Source organism: Marmota flaviventris, chromosome Y, assembly GCF_047511675.1.
Source record: "Marmota flaviventris isolate mMarFla1 chromosome Y, mMarFla1.hap1, whole genome shotgun sequence".
NCBI lineage: Eukaryota > Metazoa > Chordata > Mammalia > Rodentia > Sciuridae > Marmota > Marmota flaviventris.
The window spans coordinates 12782760-12805822 of record NC_092519.1 but is presented as its reverse complement, the minus strand read 5'-3'; the positions used below and the strand labels follow the sequence as shown (position 1 = coordinate 12805822).

At 31.9% G+C, this 23063-nt stretch overlaps 1 protein-coding gene and 1 pseudogene across 2 annotated transcripts in view; both read right to left on the bottom strand.

Annotated features, from left to right (window-relative positions):
* The window catches only part of LOC139703460 (zinc finger X-chromosomal protein-like), a 62455-nt gene extending 57151 nt beyond the window's left edge, over positions 1–5304 (bottom strand). The window contains exons 1-3 of one of the 2 annotated variants that reach the window (XM_071606925.1): positions 3698–5304; positions 1416–1440; positions 990–1064 (exon numbers count right to left, since the gene is read on the bottom strand). The gene's annotated coding sequence lies outside the window, so the exon portion shown is untranslated. Of the gene's footprint in view, positions 1–989; positions 1065–1415; positions 1900–3697 lie in introns of those variants that run through there. The other variant, XM_071606924.1, reaches the window with a different exon arrangement.
* Positions 239–22811, bottom strand: LOC139703461 (eukaryotic translation initiation factor 2 subunit 3, Y-linked-like; annotated as a pseudogene).
* Between the last annotated feature and the right edge of the window lie 252 nt (positions 22812–23063).

Sequence of the window (23063 nt, the reverse complement as noted above, 5' to 3'; positions counted from 1 at the left end):
TACTTTTTCGAACCCAGGGGCACTTAACCACTGAGCTACATCTTCAATCCTTTTAACTTTTTAAGATACGGTCTTGCTAAATTGCTGAAGATGTCTTTGAACTTATGCCCATGTCTCCTGAATGACTAGAATTACAGGCATGTGCCACCTTGTTAATGAAAGGATAGACTTGTATATTTGGTTTCTGCATCCAAACTGAACCAACCAACAGATTGAAGATACTTAAAAAAAAAAAAAGTTGCAAACATACCAAACACAATTTTATTATGTTCATTATTCCCTAAACACAACAAAAATGACTATTTACAAATGCATTCACATTGTAGAAGTAAACAAGAGATGATTTAAAAATATATAGATGGGGATACACTGGCTATATGGAAACCATATGGTGTATCATAAAAGTGAACATTCTCAGATTTTGCTGCATATGAGTATGGCAAGGGTGTGTGTTTACCAGAATCAATTCTTTGAAGATCCGGGGGTAAACTATAATTCAAATACTACATGTAGATTCAGTCTTCCATTTACAAAGGTACATTTTTAGGAAGAAGATGTTTATAAGATTCCAACCTTTGGACAACTTAAGAATAATTAATATATTTTTACAAACCACAGGTATGGAAACAGCCATGCTGTAGATAAGTTTTTTTTTTTTTTTTTTAAAGAACAGAAGAGTTAACTAGACTTTAGGTACACAGAGAATATAACAAGCATTTTTAAAATATCTTAATTACTTAATATGGACAGAGGAAGGTTAAATACTTCGCATCTCTGCAGTTACACCTCCCAGATAAAAAAAATCTGTAGTATTTGAAATTTATGTATTTATTAACATTTAAACACAAAATGAAATGGTCTTATTTAGTAAAATATTATCTTACATACTAAGAATTCAAATAATTCTTTACTATTGCCAATATTATCAACAGTGACATTCTTTACCTGTTATTTATTTTTTACTTCTGAGTTAAAATTCAGTCAGTTACCTTTTAGCTTCAGCTGCCTTGCTTCCTTCCACCTCAGCCTTAAACACTGGTTATTCCTACACCAGAAGCTGGTCACTAATGACAAAAGAGGAATTATATTCCAAAGCAAGTTTTTACATTTGCAAAAGGAATAAATATATTTAAAAATATGCCCATATTTTAAAATCACTTCCTTCCAAACAACACCATTCCTTAAGACTTGGAATGCTATCTAGTCATAAGTAAATCAGAGAATAATTTTATTCTCTAGTACCCCATAAACTTCAATTCTATGAGTTTTTATATTTTTGTTGCTGCTGTTCCAGTACTGGCGATAGAAACTAGGGCACTCTAACACTGAGCTATATAACAAACTCCAGAATTAAGTTCTATATAAAAACCAATTGTTATTAGATATAGAGGAAAGAATATTTTTAAAGGCTCTACCTGTTCGTCTCCGGTTTACTGTAATCTAAAAAGAACAAGTAAAAATTAAGTAATTAATATATTGGGGAAAAATGATTTTATTGTAGTCCAAGTACTACGTAAAATATAGTATAAAATGTGGTAGCAAATCTGTAGGCATATCGCTGGCAAAGAACCAATAATACATCACAGGCTACTCCCCTGTTATGCTACAACAAAACTTCATAAAATACTCTTTTATCCATTATATTACAGGCACATATGAATGTATATTTTCTCTTATCTTCTGCAGAAATAGAAGCCTGAAATGATATAATAGATGGTATGTAAAACTGACTGTAAAAAGGCCAAAGAATGAAAAAAATATACATATGTGCCAGGGAAATGCTAACTAAAATTGTGCTAGTGTAGATACATTCACAGCAGTAAGCTAATAGTAACCCAAAACATTAATATTGGATATTTATTTCATAAAGACATATTTTGTCAATTTATTTTTACAGCCTCAACATATGTAAAGACTAAGACACCCCCCACCAAAGAAAAAACAACACCACACCCCCGTCATAAAGGAATACTCTCAATAATAAAAACCACAGAAAAAAAGGAATGAAAAGCTTTTAAGAAGTACAAAACTCACTATTTAGATATAAACCAATATAGCCAACACTGGAAAAATGTTAACTTTATGGTTGAAGGTGATTGCTGAGGTTTGAACAATAGTTTTCTTACTAATGAGGTGAGGCAAACTTCCTATCTAATTTGGCTTCAATTTCTTCAACGTAAAATGTAGGAAATAAACCTGCTGGGTCTTTTAGACAAATCACTATACATAAGTAACTCAAAATCGTGCCAACCATAAAAAATAAGTATTCACTTTACTTAACAGCAGAGAGAGTATTTTCTGGGACAGACTGGATTACATGAGTTTTTTTTTATTAAAGTATAATTAATAAGTGAAAATAGTATTTGTGGTGTAAAATGAGGCTTTGATATAAGTGTACATAAAGTGATCCAATTATAAACATTTTCTGTGTGTGTTTGTGTTAGTACAGAAAACTGAAACCAGAGCCTTCCACCACTGAGCTATGTATGTTCCAGCCCTTTTTTATTTTATTTTTTTATTTTGAGACAACCATCTCAAACTTGTGATCATTCTGTTACAGCCTACTGAGTTGCTGGGATAGTCTTGCACCACCATGTTCATATTAAAAGAAAAGAATTCTTACTATGAATTTTATAGAAGAACTCTTGTGGCCATGAAGCCTCTGAAATCAAAGGTCTGAATGCATTTGTCTGTCATCCTTAAGATTTTTCACAATATAATCAATATTATAAAATATTCCTATAACCCATTAAATCTATAATATCACAAGCACAAGTTTTCTAAACAGTTATTACTGACTAGTTGGATAACCAATGAATTTTTAGGTTTAAAAATGGAATTAACAAAGCACTTGTAATACTGCTTATTTAAAAATATCAATATTTTGCCTTCTAATGGCTTTTTCCCCCAATTTCATTAATTTTAAATGGTTATGTGGAAAAAAAAAACACCCTACTTCCTTATTGCTAGCAGAAACATTCTAAGCATATCAATTTAATAAGATTATGACATTATACTAAGGTTAAACATGAACTTATTTGGAAGTATTTTGTGTAATAGTATTTCCAACAGGGAAGAACTGTTGGGGATTAGTAGTAATAAAAAAGAAAAAAATTGAGGGCATCAAGAAACAGGATGAATAAAGCTGTCATCAGCTCCCTGAAAGCAGACTTCCAGAAAGCTTGGCCAATGTAAATCAGATATCAGGCTCAAAAAAATTTTTTTTTATTTGAGCCACTCTTATGGAGGTAAAAATAGAGCCAGTGTTCAAGAACACATCTTTTTAAATTTCTACTGGTGCAGTAGTCCTTGAATCCTGGCAATACTCAAACATGAATCATGAGAAATTAAGAAGAAAAACTTTATTTCAAGCAAATTTACTCACATGTGACACAGGAAAACCTGGCTGTACTACCCAATTTCATTTCAAAGCTGCATTGACATATAAATCTGAAAATGATTGGCAGTAATCAACTTCTACTAAAATATAGATTAAGTCCATTTACATGCCAATTTTTATATTTTATTAGAGACCCTGCTATTTAAGTGGCATATATTAAGATTTCCTAACAAAAATGAAAATAACCTGACAGCTTCTAAAGTAATGAGATGTGAAATAAATTTCCTAGTTTTTGCTTTAAAATGTACCCCTAGGTTGTTTAGAAAATTCTGGTTTCATCAAAACATATTATTTAACTGTTATTCTTCATTCATCATGTATTGTTGGCTTGATGGTCACTCCTCTTCTTATTTGACCCCAACCAATTAAACTGCAAAATGAAAATAAAAGAAATCATAAATCTTAAATCGATCCTATTAGCATTACCATCTAATCGTGACATAACTGTTTTTTGTTTTTTCTTTTTGTCTAATTCTAAATTTAAACTTGCACTTACAAAATCTTCTTGGAAAAGAAATATTCCCCCTATCTCCTTAGGTTCTTAGAGCATTACAGATGGGTCCTGTGAGCATAAAAAAGGAGAACGGCAAGTTTCTACAACATTTATGCCTAAAACAATATACCCACCGATTCAGAGTAGCAAAGAAAAATTCTGGAAGTCTCCTTAGGGAACCACAGAAATACACCAAACACCTCAGCCCAATCTAATAAGGTATATCAATATTTATTCTTTTCTCTTGAAATATGCCAAGTGCTTTGACAACACCTAAAAAGGTTCTAATGATCTTAAGGAAAAATAAAGAAATAGAAGATCATGTAGATCACAAAGAGATTATTCTTAATAGTAAAGGAACACCCTACCATCCTTGATACCATACTCTGCTCTTGTCCATGCTGGTCTGTTTTTAGTAAAACCAGGTATCAGTTAAAAGCTATAATTCTAAAAACTAAGAAGAAAGTCAGAACTCGGAGACTTGAAGACTAAAGGACCTGGTTTCCCTAGTAGAAACACCAAATAAGCAATAGTATAATGACTAAAGTGGATCTGTGGGAAATCTATAAAGATCTCTAGTAAGAAGTAAATGATAAGCTAAGGAAAAAATACACCAAAAATAGGAAATTTCTTGGCATTTTGTTCACCTTTGCCCAACTACTTCCCAGAAACAATTCTGAGCAATGAAAGTCAATGAATTCCTAAAACCTTTCATAGGATGGAAGAAAAAGAGTCAAACTTCAAAGATTCTGGGCCTAGAGGTAAAGATTACAGAAACAGAAATCTACTACAACAGCTAAATCCAAAGCAGCAGCAAGGTCAGACTCTGGTGGAAAATAAAAATATTTAAAAAGGGACATATAGCTGGGTATGTGGTACATGCCTGCATTCCAACTACTTGGGAAGCTGGGACAGGACAAGGTCATGGTCACCCTTAGTAATATAAGGAGATCTCTGTATCAAAATAAAAAATAAAAAGCCAGCCACAAGAGGGCTGGCTGAAATTAATATCTCAGTGGTAGAACATTCACCCAGGATGCAATAGCCCTGTTTTGTATCCCTAGCACCACTATCAAAATTTTTAAAAAGTTGCCACATATGTGGTAAAATTAATTGGGAAAAAGCATACATACAAGCCCAAGAAAAACGATGTCTAAAAAGACCTTTAGTCTTCTTTTTGGTATGATTAATGAAGGTCATTCCAGGCATACAGTCTATGAAGATTAGCAAAGACAGTTGATTTTTCAAATGCCCACTTTATAAACATCTCAAGGAAAACCCATTCCAATGAATACAATACATCTCCAAAAACAAAACCCAAAGAACACAGGCATCACATGTAACCAAACACAAAATAAACTAGAAAACAATATGTAATAAAATGTTAATATAAAAAGACAGACATTATGAAGAACTAGAAGATAATTCACAGATAAAAATATAATGGCTAAATTGAAATATTTACTACAGGTACTCAATGGTAAAAGTCAATGGAAAGAATCAACAACTTGAAACATTTGATATGAAATGATCAAAGAGCATAGATGGAAAAAAAAAGAGTAGAACTCATTTGAATAAAAAATGTTTTCAAATTCACCAAACATAAAGACATGGGCATACAAATTAAAAAAGGTCAAAGAATTCTACATGAAAGACTCAGATCCAGATCAAAACAAATGATTATCACTGCCTGTATTAATAAACAACATATTGAAAACAATAAGAAAAATACAATTCATCATCTAAAAGTGATCCTAAATAAGATTATCAGTGTATTTCTCAGAATAAACCAGAAGTAATAGTATATGATATGTATTAAAAGAAAACTAAGAATTCCATATCTGATAAAGTTGACATTCAAAAATGAAGAGATTAAATATTTCCCAGATAAAAACAGAAGAAAATTCATTAAACACTAGACCTGTCTTTCAAAAAATGCTTAATGGGAGTCCTTCAAACAAAAGACATCAGGATAACTTGAAGTCATATGAAAAATGAGTTCTCTAATAAAGAACTTTTATGTAGTATAAAAGCCAATAAAATTAAGAGCTTGGTTTTTAAAAATTGTTTTCAGGGTTTGAAAATCCAAAGTATAATTATAAATTTATGTTAATAGATTACTGTATAAAAGATTTAAAATTAAAGCTATCAGTAAACACTAGGGTTTTGGGATCATACTGGTATATATCCACAAGGGAATGTAAATATATCAAAAGGATTAACAATAAAAAGACAACGAAATTAAAAATGAGAAAAAGAAAAATGAGAAAAAAGCTGGAAAATATTTTACAATATTTTAGTACTTTTAAAATTTCTTTGTAGTAAAACACTTAAAATCTCTGTATTAAAACACTCAAAAGAACTGTGTGAGTGGATTAAAAAACAGAAATTTATACTTTTTTTAATAAAAGACTCACTTTAGATCTAAAAACACACAGATTATGGTTAAAATGGAAAGATTAGAAATGGGCATATCCAGAAAAAACATTGGTAACAAAACAGACTTTTAAAACCCAAAACTATTTGCAAACATCAGAGATGGACTTTATCTAATTACAAAGCGTTAATTTATCAGAAATACAAAACAATTACAAACATAATATGCAGCAAATAACCAAACATCACAGTTCTTAAATATATGATGGGATACTGTCAGAGACTTCCACAACTAACTTTCAAAATGAACAGAACAATCAGATAACTAAGAAAAGAGAAAACCCAAACAACATTAGACCAATAGACCTAATAGGCTTATTAAACACCCAACTGGATTACAGCATACTTATGAAACACTTCATATAGACCATGTATAAGGTCAAAAATCAGGTCTTAATAAATTTAAAATTATCAAAATTAGATAAATTTCCAATTCTATTTTGTATTACATTGTAACAAAACAATTCAACAGAGAGGGTAACTAGAAAACTCACAAATACATAAAAAAATAACTTCTTAAAAAATGGATGAAAAAAGGAATTAACAAAAATTATGAGACAAGAGAAAAATTAAAACAATACCAAATACCAAAACTTATAGGCAACTTCTATTAAAAATGGTATATAGTTCTTTAAAAAATTAAAAACAGAATTAAAACCTAGCAATTCCACTCCTGGATGAATAGAGCAGAAGAACTTAGAGCATAATCTTGGAAGAAATATTTATACAATACATTTATAGCAGTACAATTTACAATAGCCTTAAAAGGAAGCATATGTAGTGTTTGTTGACAAATAAATAGGCAAAATATATACAATAATAAATTATTATTCAACTTTGAAAAGGAAAGAAATCCTGACCTATGCTACAGCATGGGTTAACCTTGAGGACACTATTCTAAAAGAAATAAGCCAACCATTAAAATATAAATACTGGGCTGGGGTTGTAGCTCATTGGTATAGTGCTTGCCCTGCTTATAGAAAGCACTGGGTTCGATTCTCAGAACCACATAAAAATAAAATAAAGGTATTATGTCCATTCACAACTAAAAAATATTAAATATATATATTTTCACACACACATACACACATACACATATATATACACACCATATATGCTACATGACTTACAGGAAGTAATCAGTATGCTCAAATTAATATACCGACAATGGGGTTGCCAGATGGGGAAAGTAAAGTGATTGTTTAATAACAGATTTGCACTTCTGAAAAATTTAAAAATATTTCTAAAAATAGATGACAAAGATGGAATACACAATAATATAAATAAAATTATTATCAATGAATAATTAAAAATGGTTTAAAATATTGACATAGTACATATCCAAATATGTAGCTAAAAGTTAAGTCATAAGAACTGCTCAATAACATCAGGAACGTGTGTGTGTGAACATTATCAAAAACAAAGTCCCACAAGAAAATATGCTGATTTTTTGCAACTGAACAGTTGCAAATTCACAGACTTACCGCCAGTGTTTCTCAACTCTTAGGCTAAGGGCAATTTTTTCTCCTACTTCTGTGCACACAGGATTAGTGAGAACTATTTTACCCAAATCAGCCTTAACTGCACTAACTCTTCCTCCCGTAGACAAGGATCCTATGTTTACCATAAGCACTTCATTCCTGGACAGCTTCTGTACCTAAAAAAAAGAAAGAAAGAAGAAAAAAAAAAAGTTATCATTATTATACTAGAAAAAGAAAATAATTCTGAACAAATTTCAGTATAATGAGATTTGAAGTACATGAATTGTACTGTATCAAAACAAAGCTTTCTGCAGAATTCAACTCAAAGATCTACTTGTAAAATAAGTTATTAAAGAATAAAGAATCTAAGCCTGGCACAATGACCCAAGTCTGTAAGTCCCAGCAGCTCAGGAGCCTGAGGCAGGAGAATTGTCAGTTCAAAGCCAGTCTCAGCAAAAGCAAGGTGCAAAGCAATTTAAAGAGACCCTATCTCTAATTAAAATACAAAATAGGGCTAGGGGTGGGGCTCAGAAATCAAGTGCCCCCTGAGTTCAACCCCTAATAACCTCTCCCCAAAAAGAATAAAGAATCTAATAAAATTCTAAAGAAATCCTATGACAAAGGTTACAAATTTCTTGACATGATAAGAGTATTATTACAGTTAAGTGAGTTCTAGAGATTAATTTCAACTCATGTTAAAACTTTTTGAGACTATAAAATTGGTTAACACATATCATTTAGGTAAAATATCATTTGCTATTTTAATAGCTTTGTTAACATGGACAACCTAATGCTTGAGTTCAGATCAATGTGGTTTTTTATCATTTTATTAGTTCTTTTTAGTTATATCTAATTTTAGGATTCATTTGATATTATAAAAGATGAAACATTATTTTTCTAATTCAATCTCTAGTTCTCCTTCCCTCTTTCCTCACCCTTTCCCCTTCTCTCTATTCTACTGGTCTTTCTGCTGTTTGCTTAGTTGTGTTTTGTTTTGTTTTTTTAGGTAATCTCTATGGATTGAAGGATTTACTATAGTGTATGTAGACATGTACATAGAAAAGTTAGGTTGGATTCTCTCCACTGTTCTTCCTAGTCCAATCCCAACTCCTTTACCTCAAAATCCTCTCCATCAATTACACTGATTTTTTAAATTATACAAATTCCATAACTTCATTTTCTTTATAGCTGAGTAATATTTTTGTTGTGTACATATAATACATTTTCTTTATCCTCAGTTGTTGAAAAGCACCTAGGTTGATTTCATAATTTGTTTTTTATAAATTTCACTGCTAAAAATAAACATTGATGTGACTGCTTCACTGTAATATGCAGATTTTAATCCTTTGCATATATACCCAAAGTGGGACAGCTGGGTCTTCTGGTGGTTCCATTCTTAGACTTTTGAGCAATTTCCACTTTCCAGAGAAGTGCACTAATAAGCAGAACCACCAACAATGTGTAAATGGACCTTTCCCCCCATATTCTCACCAATACTTCGTATTATTTGTGTCCTTAATAACTGATGAAATCTCAAGGTAGTTTTTGATTTTTAGTTTTGCTAAATAAACTTTTTTCTCATAATTTGATTTTTCATAATTTTCATAATTAGAATCACTGAGTTCAATCTCCAGGACAAATAATCAAACCAAAATATACACAATAAAAATAAGTCTAGTAGAAACTGAGGAAACATTAAAAATATGTCCTTTTATTCCAGTGATATCAATTTCTTGCCTCACTGGATTTTTATAATTCTAATTTCCCCTTAACATGCAAAGAATTTAATAACCACATATGTATAGAATTTATATGACAAAGAGAAAAGTACATTCATTTTAAGGTTACCAACAGTGGCAAAAAGATAAAGTTTTAAGTATCTGGCAAATGTCGGTATGATCAAGGGGGAAAAAAGATAATGAAACTTAATAATAGTAATGAGATAGAAGGGAGACTTACTTTAAAAGTTTTGGTGCTGAATATATATAGGTCAATGGGTAGAATAATTTTCTAGCATTCCTGATACCTAACACGTCAAGGAATAAAAAAGGTCTAATATAAAAAAAAAGGAAATACAGAATTCAATGCTTATCTTCTCTCACTATTTCTCTACTCAATATTATTATATTCACTTTTATAAAGTGTATACCAGTGCTTACTTTTAAAATTCTCTCTCTATGAACGAATCCAAGTCAAGCCTAAGCAACTTAGCAAGACCTTCTCAAACTAAAATAAAAACGTTCTGGGGATGTAGTGCAGTGGGTTCAATTCCAGTAGCACACAAGAACACAAATTAATTTAAAAAGTAAGAATTTTTTACTTGATTTAAAACTGATTACCTTACAAAATTTTAAAAGCTAACACCATACTTTGTGTTTTGAAATAGAAATTTATAAAAAGTACTCACCTTTGCTGCTTTTTTGTCTCCTTCTGTACGCACACCTAGTAGCCGTCTAAGTAGAAAGTAGGAAATTTCCAGTTCTGTAAATATCTCCCGGTAATGCTCCAACTGCACCAAGTACCTGACCCACCATTCTGTCAGCTCGACACAAGGTTGGGTCAATTTTGGTTCCAACTCCTAATAAAGATATAAGATTCCACATATTCCTAAACTTTGTTTATTAAGATAACTCCTAAGCTAAAGTTAGTCAAACAAGGACAGCACGGGTTTCATATAATAGCTACATTTTGCTTATACCATCCAACAGCTGCACAATTAAATTTCTCCTCTATCTAAAAAGTCAGATAATTGACGAAATTTTTCTTAAATATTTAATAACAAAGATTTTTTGATATAAACTGTGAGGCAAATAATACCTGGTTAATCAAGGTAAATTTTACATAGTAAAATCTAATCAGTAAAGACTTTAAGATAAAAAGTTCATAATGACTAATTTTCAGAAATAATAGTGACATTTTTAAACACTGGTTGGTAGACAGGCAAGGACTGTCACTACACTATTTTACTTGTATGTTATCATACGTTTCAGTAATAGAAAATTAGATTAAAAAATTCCCAGAACTTGTATTTAACCATTCATATACATACATACACAGAGAACTCTTCTGTAAGAGCTCAACAGAGAAATAGCCAAGCACAGTGGCACATGCCTATAATCCCTGTGGCTCGGGAGTCTGAGGCAGGAGCATCAAGAGTTCAAAGCCAGCCTTAGCAAAAGCGATGTGCTAATAAGCAACTTAGTGAGATGCTGACTCTAAAGATTCTATGAAATAAAGTTCTGCAAAATGGCAAAGACTCCAGAAATTCTCTTTTCCATAAAAAGTAAAGGAAAAAACTGACAAAAATGTGAGATAAACTTTTGAAACTCTGAAAATTAAGCAAAGGCTTTGAGGCAATGTGACAAATGTTCATTAAAACAAAAAGTCATACTAGTTAGAATAGTGAGTTCTGTGATATTAAGGTATCCATGAGGGGTTTGAAAAACTGGCATTTTTCTGCAATCCAGAAGGTCAAATGAATGGATAAGAATGTCATATGATCAGGCACAACCCAAGTAAACCGTAAGCCCTCACCACGAGCTAACCTTAAGGTTGTGTTGGAAATAGATTAACTAAGGCAAATGTTAACTGCCTGGTTTAGTGTTGCAAGCATGCTCCAATGTTCACACAGAGCTCTTTAACAAGGACTGAGAAATGCTATAACAAAATGCAATAACAATAAACCATCCAGGAGGGGGCAGAATCTCATATGCAGCCACTGAACTCTGTTATTTCACGTATCTTCAATAGAAAATTATCTGAGACCTGCAAGGCAGGAAATATGGTACAAGCTATTTTTAAAATATTTTACCATGCAGATATACAAATGTTAGAATTACTAGGCAAAAGACTTTAAGTCAACATTTGACTTAAAAAAATGTTTGAAACACCAAGCATAAGGAAGATGTTTCACCAAACATACAACATTAGGAGTCTAAGAGCACAAGACAATCAAATAGGTATTCTAGAATTCAAGAGTATAAAAATAAAAAAAAAAAATAAAACTTTTTTCTTTAATCCAATGATAAAAAATAAAAACTCTCTCAGAAAATCTTGCCTTTCCTGGATAATGCTAGTGCTCTAAAGAGAAAAAAACTAAAAACTTCCTAAATTGTTCTCTTCTACAAAGGAGAAGTTATCTCTTAAGTCAGCTCCAGCATAAATGACTTCATACAATATACAATATTTCAGCCTGATTCTTTGTAATAATATACATAATAAGCAGCTAAAAACCGTGCAGATAATAGTGATAAATTTTAAGTTCTACACATAAAACCCAAATATACTCTTTATGAATACTTACTTTAGAAACATAATATCGTGTAATCTAAAATCAAAACTTAAACAATGTGTATTAGGAGTTAAAATTTCTAATTACACAGAGGACATATCCTCTTGGATAAAATGACACAAAGCCACTAGTAAAAGTTTATCAATGAAAGAAAAGTTCTTACCAATAAGACCCCCCGGAACAGCATATTGAAGATCATTGTGTTCAGCAAAAAGTGAAACAATTTTGGAAAAGATTGGTTTACACATGAGTTTTCCTTCACTATCTTTGGAAACAATACCAGGTCTGACTTCTATCTCCTGGCTCACCTGAAACAGAAGTTGTTGAAACATATGGGTAAAAGAATAATCATTTAAATGTATAGTCCCAATAGATAGATAACGAAACTAAAAAGCACTGCTATTCCCAAGAATGTTTTCAAATATCACAACAAAAAGAATAAAAATCCAAACAGTTTATTTTTAAAGCTACAACCACTCAATACACTAATTACCTACAGGAAATATACATGTTAAATATAAGACTTGCTATATTCGAAAAACAATAGTAAACAATACATTTTTCTGGAGGGGAAAAAAAAAGAAAATTTTTTAGATTTCCTTTTGCCACTATCATTTTCTGGTTAAGAAGAAATCAAGAATTTAGAATTCAGTGTTTACCTTTAACACTCCTTTTAAAATACTACCACCAGCTACACCCCCTTTAAGGTCATCAACCTCACAGCCAGGTTTATTAACATCAAAAGACCTAATCACTGAGGAAGAGAAAGGAAAACTATTAAATTTCATTCTCCACATAAAAAACAGCCAATAATGTAGAAAAACTAAGTCAACAATGAAACGGAAAATACACAATGAGATTTTAGAAACATAATGAAGTATTTTATTTACCACATAATTGGGTAAAAGACTTTTTTCATAAGTAATAAGAAATCAAATGTGAGAAACACATCACAGATTCCCGAAAATAAGGGGGAAGGAGGGAGAAAGAACACTATATAAAGATTAAAGAAATCACTGTCAATTCCAATTTTGAACACATAATCATTGAAAATCAGTGGTGTAAAAATAAAAAAAAGAAAGTTTGTTTTTTTAAATAATAAAAACAATAATAAATAATAATTTAATAATAAAACAATAATTGAATAATAAAAAATTATTTAATAATAAAGTGGGAATGCTTGTATAAATTATTTCTAACTAAAATATCAGGTTGCTCTAAGCAACAAAGGTTTTAAGTACTAAGAAGAGAACACAGATGTTCCAACCATTAATTAATACTGGATAATCCATTATATTACAATACCAGGATTCTTACCTTGAACAAATGCAAGGATCTGTTCATACTGTTCTTTAGCTTAACTTTCTTTTACCAAATCAATTTTATTTTGCAGAATCAATATATGTTTCAGCTTCATAATTTCTATGGCAGCTAGGTGTTCAGAAGTCTGAGGTTGAGGACAAGATTCATTACCAGTTAAATGGATGACAAAAAAAAATTTTAAACAAAGATAGACAGGATGAGTGTTAAGAATTAACTGGTATCTAACAGACCTTCACTTGCCCAATTCAAGACCTATTTTTTAACACTACTAACATGTTTTGGTATGCTGTTTAAATTCTTTGCCTTATTTCTTCTGATCTTCCCAGTCTTTTAACTTCCACTTCTAGTAATGACTGCAATCCGGGCCTCAAGTTTACCTTCTTAGGGTTTACAGATAGCTTTTGCTCAGTCAAAACATATATTCTGACTTTATTTAGTATTTGGAATATTGTGATCCATTCTACTTTAGGATAGATGATCACTCTCATCAGTTTAAACCTTATAAAATCTTTCCTTAAAAAACAACTTTTGGGGCGAAACAGATAGTACCAGAGATTGAACTCAGTCAGGGGGACTCCACCACTAAGCCCCATCCCTAGCCCTATTTTATATTTTATTTAGGAACAGGGTCTCACTGAGTTGCTTAGCACCTTGCTTTGGCTGATACTGGCTTTGAACTCATGATGCCCTTGCCTCAGATTCCTGAGCAACTGGGATTACAGATGTGCACCAACACACCTGGCTCAAAACAACTTTATCCAAGAAAATACTTCAAAAGTAATTGAATTTCACTTCTAAAATTAGTTAAAAAGGCTCTGACTTCTGACTCAAAGTAGAAGCTATGATAGGCAAGGAAAAAACCAACATGGAAAACAAAAGTGCAGATTCAGTTCCAAACAAGTCTTGATATCTCTGAGTGTATGCCTCACTGGTATGCACTCCTTAATCACAGAAACAGATTAAATATTTGTGGTTCCAATATTTGTGAGGTATTTTGTTACACAGCAATAGAGAGCAGATAGAGCTATTCATTAACATAAATGGAAAGAAGAAAAAAGAAGTTCAAAAGCAACCACTAATAATTTGTAATAAAATATAGTTTGTTTTGTAAACTGAAGATCATCTTTCCCAAGTAGCTACGTTCATTTTCCTGGTACAATACCTGAGATCATGCTTATAGAAGTCTATTCTTATTTGACCTCTCCCCAAATAGACCCGACCTACCTACGCCTTGTATTTCTTGAGGTAATCATTATGTCATCTCTACCTGAAGAATCCTTATTTAATCTTGGGATTGAACATACCAAATTTTAGGCTGAGGCTTCCAAGACATGTGAAGGCTGGCCATGCCAGAAAGAACAACTACATGATTCAGTGATCAATCACATGATCAGTCATCATTTCTACATAACAGGAAGTCCCACTAAAAAAAATCTAATTAGATAAAGTATATCAATTAGGTTGACAGTATTTTCATATGGAATGTTATAAAAAGAAAACCACATAAGCCTCACATTTAGAACTCTTCTAGATTCTGCCTTATGTGTCTCTTTCCTTGGTTGAATCCTTTTCCTGTAACAAACCAAACTGAATACAACTGTCAGTGAGTAGCATGATTCTTTTAACAAACTTAAGGGTGATTTTAAGAATCCCCTCAATTTTCAGGTAATTCAAGAGTGAAAGCAACCTTGTGTGGGGCAGTATAGTGCATTCTAATTTTACATATGGCTAAATTCCATACAGCCCTCCACAACATTCACAAAGAAAGCACATCCTAAGCCTTGAAAATCTATCTTGACAGCTCTTGTTAGCATTTCACATGAATGAGACTGGCATCTAAATAAACCATTATTCAAGATAAAGTACACAACATACTGAGACAAATAAGCCAACACACACTTTTTTAAAAAAAAGTCTACATAAAAAAATGTACAACCTCATGTCTATTTGTAGATCAAAAAAATGCACCACTGATTTCAATATTTTTTTTTTTCCTTTTACATACCATGCTTCTTATTTTAAGATAATTAAGGGACATGGTCATGATTTTGGAAAATTAGCTATAAAAATCTCTATTTATGTCACTTTAAGTTCCCAAAGTCCTCAGTTTTCCTTTAATTATTCCATCTCAGGCTGACCACACTTTTTCCCCCCGGATTAATCCTGATATATTTACCTATTAACAGAAGAGCTGCATCCATTACTGCTGCACCATTGAGCATAGTAGCCATCAAAATATCATGACCAGGACAGTCAACAAAGGAAACATGTCTAACAATTGAGACATAATAACCATCTTTTAGACAATTAAAAGACACGAGTCAGACTTTTTAGATTTACTTTGTTTTAAAAGTAATGAATATTGCTACAAAGTGGCTAAAAAACTGGTATTTACACAATTTTGAAGATTACAGTTGAAATTAAACTGAGGGTCACTGCAAAGCAGATACAACTATGTGCACACATAACTTTTTTAAAAACCAGGTTCTGATATGCCTAGGTATACTCTCAAATTCAAAATAAAGATGACAGAATATAGAACACAGACGTAGTTAACATTTTTTGAACATTTAAACCTAATGAATTATAAAAACTATTTTATTTGGCATCTATGTAAGTTCACCAGGTTTCTTGTCATTTTCCAATTGAAATGTTTCTAACAGTTCCATGTATCTTTTACTTCCTCACTAGATAAGTGATTTACAATTATTATAAAAGTGGTAGCTTGTCTTTTGAGCTTAACAAGGTCTTTTATTTGAACTCTTTTAAATATAGTCTCTATAAAATGCAATTTTTATTTTTGATAAAATACATCCAATCATTTTCATTTGTGATGTGTACTCTAGAAACTTTTCACCATGCCCTAAGACTATCCATTATAGTTTCCCTTGAAACTTTTAGTTATATCTAACCCATTTGAGAAAGTACTCAAAAACATGTATATTTTGAGATTAAGCCATTGCTTTTTAGTAAACTTGGAGACTGGTCCAGGACCCAGATCCATCGCCTGTAAAATATAAAAATTAGAGGATGCTGAAGTCCCTAATACAAAATGGAGAAGAATATTTACATATAAATTCCTTACATATACTAATAATCTATAGAGTACTTGCAATACCTAGAAAATTGTAAATGTTATTTAAATAGTTGTTATACTGTACATTTTAGGATATATAGATGAGAAGAAAGTCTGTACATATTCCCTAACTTTTTTCCCCTGGAAGTTTTTGATCTGCAGTTGGTCTGAAGAGATGTAAAACCCTTAGACATTTAAGACCATTCATACTAAAAAAATCTGAACAAAAATGTTGAGTATATTCAAAGAATACACACACACACACACACAGAGAGAGAGAGAGAGAGAGAGAGAGAGCATTAAAATATAAAGTTTAAAAGAAGGCTCTTTTCTGGTTATAAACAATAATTTTTAATCATCTACTGAAGAATTTTTGTACCTCTTTCAAAGATCAGTCAAACATCTGTGTGGTCTCTTTTACATTCTAAATTCTGTTCCACCAATCCTTACCTTCAGTACAATCTTGAATACTACAGTTACATTTTTTACATCAGAAAGACCAATTCTTCATATTTTATTCTTATTCCTAATTATTTTAGCTATTCTAGTTTGCTTCACTTTCAAAATAAACTTCACAATATTCTTAAGAAAAAAACTGATAAAATTCTGACAGGAATTATACAAATGCTTCTACATAAATTTGAATACCATCAACAACCTCCATTCTTTTGTTACTCAAGTCACGAATATAGTCTGTTTAATTTATGTGGCATGTAATTTTTAAATATATTATATAATTTTTAGTCCATATGCACAATGATGCTGGATGATTATTTCTTTTTATTTTGCCCACGTTAGTCAAGATGATGATAGCTTCTCAAGAAAATTTGGTTAAGTATTCTCTGTTTTTAAGAACTTTAATGTCTATCTTTTGGTGGTAATTTTTATAGTTCAAGTTTTCTGTGTTCCACATCTCCATGTTTTCACGTTTTTTGAGATTTTTAAAAGAAGCCATTTTTAAAAATTTCAGAACATGTATTTGTTGCTAATAAACATAAAGGCAAATTTTTATTGCTCTTGTATTTCACATTTTCAAAAATAAATTTTTTGCAGCAAACACTTTATAATTTTCTCTCTAATCACCATCTGGAAAAGTTTTTTCAATCAGCATGCTCTACATTTCCTTTGCTTGCCTTATACAAAACTTAGAGAGCACTGTGAATAACACAAATAGGGCAGATATTCTTGTATTTCCAGTTAGAAACAACATTCAGTATTTCAACATTTGAAGTCCTGAAGTTTTGCTGTAGAGGTTATCAAGTTGAAGAAACTCCTCCTTATTCCCCATTATGTTTTATAAGAATTTCTGCATAAACACCTTATTATGCAATTTATAAGAAAGATATTTCTTTCTTTCCTTCTCTTTTGATACTCAGGATTGAACCCAGGGACACTTTTCCATTAAACTGCAGCCCAAGCCCCTTTTTATTCTGAGACAAGGGCCTTGCTAGGTTACTGAGGCTGGCCTTCAACTTGCCTTTTAAGTTGCTGGGATTACTGGCATGTGCCACCAGACTTAGGAAGATGTTTCTTTAGTCTAATGTAATGCTACATTAACAATGAATGATTTTCAGACAATCAATCTTGCATACCTGGAAAAAAAACCTACTTGGTCATATCATGTACTTCTTTTTATAGTACTAAATTTTACAGGCTAATATCTATAAATTTTGGTGTTGATATATATGGTTACTTGAGCAGCAGTATCCTTTTGGGTGGCGGGGAGCATGTTGGTCTAGACTTATCAAAGTGATAGTGGCTTCTCAAAAGGTTAGTAAATGTGTTCCTCTACTAAACTTTAGGTTGATAAAGAATGAATCCATTCACCTATAATAATTAATTGTGTAGAATTTTTTCAGTAGTCCCTGTTTTTCTTTAGATATTAGCTAATGTTTCAATCTTCACAACTATAACTTGTTTTCCCATTGTCATTTGCTTAAACTCTATCAGTTTTGAAACAAAACACCTTTTAGTTCTATTAACATTTTCCAATGTTTACAATTTGTCCACTATCACAAAACAGGAAACTTATTACAAACTAAACACAATAGAATTATGTAAGAATATGGTTACATTAATATTAACTAATAAACTCCAGATTATGATTGTCAATATATTTTGGTGCACTTTTTTAACTTAGCTGAAATATTTTTCAGAATCAAATACTGAGTCTTAATAGGCTAATATTATTGTATTCTTTCTGCTTGCTTTGTGTTAATTTGTTTTTCTTTTTATAAACTTGTTCTTTCGAATTGGAAGATCAGATTATAAATTTTAGGTTTTATTGTTCTAAGTAAGCTTTTTAATTTCCTCCTAAGAAGGTTTTGCTGTGCACAACAAATTCTGATATTCTGTATTTTCATCTAGTTCAATATCACTGATGACTACGAAAATGCAAAATAATAAAAGTAATCTCAATCCCTTGCTGGGTAGCAATGTAAATGGTACAGATATTCCAGAAAAGTATGAGATATGTTTTCAAAACACTAAACCATATACTAATCATACAGCTCATTACATTACATATGTAAGTGTATGTGGCACAAAATGAAATTTTACATCTCTGAAAAACTTATACCCAATTGTTCTTAGCAGTTTTTTAATAGCACAAATCTGGAAACAACTAAAAAAATCTACAATAGTTCAGCTATATATGTGTGGCAGACTACTATTTAACAATAATAAAATAGTGAAAAATGACAGCAACCAGGGTAGGTGTCCAGAACATTTTATAGAATGAAATGAATAGAAAGGCAATAACAAAAGGTAACAACTATACAATATATGTAATATTTCTGAAACAACAAATGCATAGCTAAATAACACATTAGTAAAGGAGTAGGTATAGCAAGGGAGAATTATATGTCTATAAATGAGTAACGAAGAGACCTCTTGGTGGTACACTAGTTCTATATCTGAAAGCAGTGGTAATTTTTAAGTATAAAGGTGGTAGTAAAATAATGTATGTCTAAACATACATACATTATGCCAATATCAGGACTCTGATATATAGCTCTTAGAATCAATGGGATAAAAACTTTCCATTAACTCTTTAACTTCACATAAATTTTAACTATTTCAATTTTAAAACTATAAAACACAGTCCTTCTTAGAAAATGAAAGTATTATATGTTCAAAGATATGTAATTTTAGGTGAATATACTTTTAATAAAAAATATATAAAGCAACATTAAAAATGTGTAGATTTGAGCAATTTTGGTTCAATTTTTGGAACTTTTCTAAAAAAAGGTTAAGATGTTTTTGGAATGCTTTCACGGGGAAAAACTGTGATGAACTGAAGTACAGTAAGCTGCTATTTTAAAACAATAAAACTGTTAATAGAATGAGAAGAGTAACCCAAAAACAATTTGGCAAAGATCTCCAGCATCTTGAAAAGCTAAATGAATTTTGAATATAACAAAGGGCAACACAGAAATTTAAAACTAAACTAACTACACTGTGCACTCAGAACTTGTGTTTAAAAACTGTGTTTGTATAATCATTATCTATACTTTCCTAAGGTGAGACTTATGCTTACATATCACTTATAGACATCAGTGTTCTCTTATGAAGAATGAGGATAGGGTATAAATGCAATTATAATCCCCAAAGGCATAGAGAAACAAGTCAATATGTTAAAAAGAAGTAAGACTGGAGACATAGTTCAATGTTAGAGCACTTGCCTAGTATGTGAAAGCTGCCTCCCACCCAAGAAAGAAAGAAAATAAGAGGAAAGGAGGGAAGAAAAAGGGAACAAGAGTTAAGAAGAAGAAAAAAAGAACTTATTAAGTATGTGTTTACTGTTCTACAGGAGGAAAAAAAAAAAATCTAAAACAAAAGAAACCTGGAAAAAGACACCATCAAATCTAATGAATTATTTCTTGTTATGTGATAATACTTGAGAGAATTTGCATTTATTTAGTTTACTTGGATTTAAATAATTAACTTTCCACATTAGAAAAAAAAATTTTTAATTAATAACTAATGTATACTCTATTTCTCGGCCAAAAATAATGTTGTTCAAGATTTCTCATCTCATTTTGTCAGCTGCATCAGCATAAGTTTAATTTTCAGTAGCAGTTAAGCTCCACTATTTCAACAGGAAATGAAAAGCTCTTGAGCATAAAAATCATCACCTGACTAGTCTGAAGTTTCCCTTGGTCCCTGGAATATCTGTAGGAAACTCATCAGGTGTACTACTTCCACAAGATCTATAACATTCTGGCCGAAGACAACTTGAGTCGTCAAGTTCATAAATCTGAAAGTTTCAAAGAAAACAGTAAAATTGGTCAACTGTATAATTACAACTAAAGTAAAATGTTTTTCTTTCCACAGAATAATATATACCTTGGCATTAGCATATCCAAGCTTGATGGTAATATTCCTTTCCAGTTCATTTTTGAACCTCACAGTGTGAACACCAGAAATAGCTTTTACAACTGTAGATTTCCCATGAGCAACATGACCAATTGTTCCTATATAAAACCAAAAATATTTAGGCACCCTATTACATCAAAATTTCAATAGGATAATCAAAGGTACAACATAACATAAATCTGTAGTTAACAGTGATTTCACTCTTCCCTTCCACATATTCTCTTTTCTTAATCAATCGTGTTTCAAACATGACTGAAAAACTTAATCTGAATAACTTATTTAAAAAACATATCCATTGTTTACCTATACATTTTAATTTAATGTAAGAAAAGATTGCCTTTCTTTAAAATACTCAATGAAATGTATGTAAAATTTTATACACTAAGAAACCTTACAGTATTTCCAAAATGTTGTAATAATTATGATGGTCCTAAATTAAAAAACAAAACAAACAAACAAAAAAACCCCCTCAAATTCTGGGAAACTGAAAATAATCTGTTTAATAACATACAAAGCTGCTAAGAGTAGTATGTTTTCACTTATCACTTTCTAATAATTGAGTCTTATCCTGGTTTTCACTCAATTTAACTTTTCTTATAAAGCACCCAGGATATCATTAGGAAAAGCACTACTGAATTTAAAAGCCTATTTATTCATCAAGCAGTCCTTTTATTTTTCCCCAAACATTATTTTAATAATACTGTGAGCAAACATTCTCACTTCTTAAACAGTTCCTATGTATGTGTATGGCACACTGCTTTTTCCACAGTAGCTACGTGATTTTTTTCTTGTTCCACGAGGGATTAGGCCATGAAGACTGAATTCAGGGCCTCAGCTCGCCAGTCAAGCATTCTTACACTGAGACACATCTCAAAATCCAACTGTGCAAGACAAGAACGGAGGGCATTCTTTCCATTTCCCAAGCAAAGGTACTTTGTATATAAAGGCTCAAATGTACTCATTAAATATCTGAATCATTCTACAAATCATTTAATCATACAGACTAAATTTCCTATCAGAAAGCACTCAACTTAGGACTTTCAGAACTGTAGAATTTACGTAATAAATTGTTCTTACCTATATTAATCGTGGCTTGTCTGCTGATAACTTCATGTGAAAGTGGAGTCAATTTGGTAACGTCCTACAATAAAACATCATGTTAACCCAGTGCCCAGAAATCAAACCAGGACTTTTTTTTAAACTTCAGGTTTGGTTTCTACAGCACTACTGCAATCTGTACTGTCAAACAACAACAAAAAAACAAAGCAAAAACAGCCTTTCATGTAAAAACAGTCTTTATTTCAGCGAAAGAACTTAGGAATGGAGAGGTAAAGTTCTTCCTGTTTTCGAAACGGACAATGCAAACTGTCACTATAGATCGCAAACTTTAGTAATACTGAAAAAAAAAAAAAAAAAAAAAAAAAAAAACCTCCATTATATATCTTTATTAAAGTTGAAAAGCTTAATACGTTTAACACACGATTCCTTCCCGGACCTTCGGAGCTCAATAAGTCTCACCCGAATCACTCAGAATTTCGAAGTGTCATGAACCATATCCTAAACCAGACTCTCAGGACTACATAAGGTGCACCAGGCGGCGCCATCAGGGACTATGGTGCATTTTTACACCGCTCCCTCCTAACCCATGTTTCCAACAGACAGTGCCTCGCCCCAACTCCTTCCTCATTTCCGAGCCCACTGTGAATTGCCCCCGGGGGCGGGGGTAAATCCCTCACCAACGTGGCGAGATCCTGCCAAGAAAGGTGCGGCTGCCCCAGAGTCACTCCAACGTCGCCACCCGTCATCTCGCCCGGAGAAGAAGGAAATTGCTCTGTTGCCGCCTGAGAGTACGCAGGCCCCTTTGAGTGGGGCGGGGAAGTACATGTGGGAAAGGCCTAGGCTTGGACAAACGCAAGACAAGTTCAGCCTCCGTGGCCTCGCTACCCACTCTTTGTCCAGCTTGTATTTACAGATAACCTACAAGGATGTCTTTTTTTTTTTTTTTTTTTAAACGATGCAAAGATTCAGGATCTAGTTGTACAGACTACAGACTTTTTAGATATTTGTTAAGGCAACACTAAGGGCAGCCCCATAAAAGGCCCCTTGAGAGGCGAGTAATGCAACGGGACATGCGCAGTGGCAAGGGAAAAAAGCTGTTTCCGTTTCCTATTGAGTGGGTGGAAAGA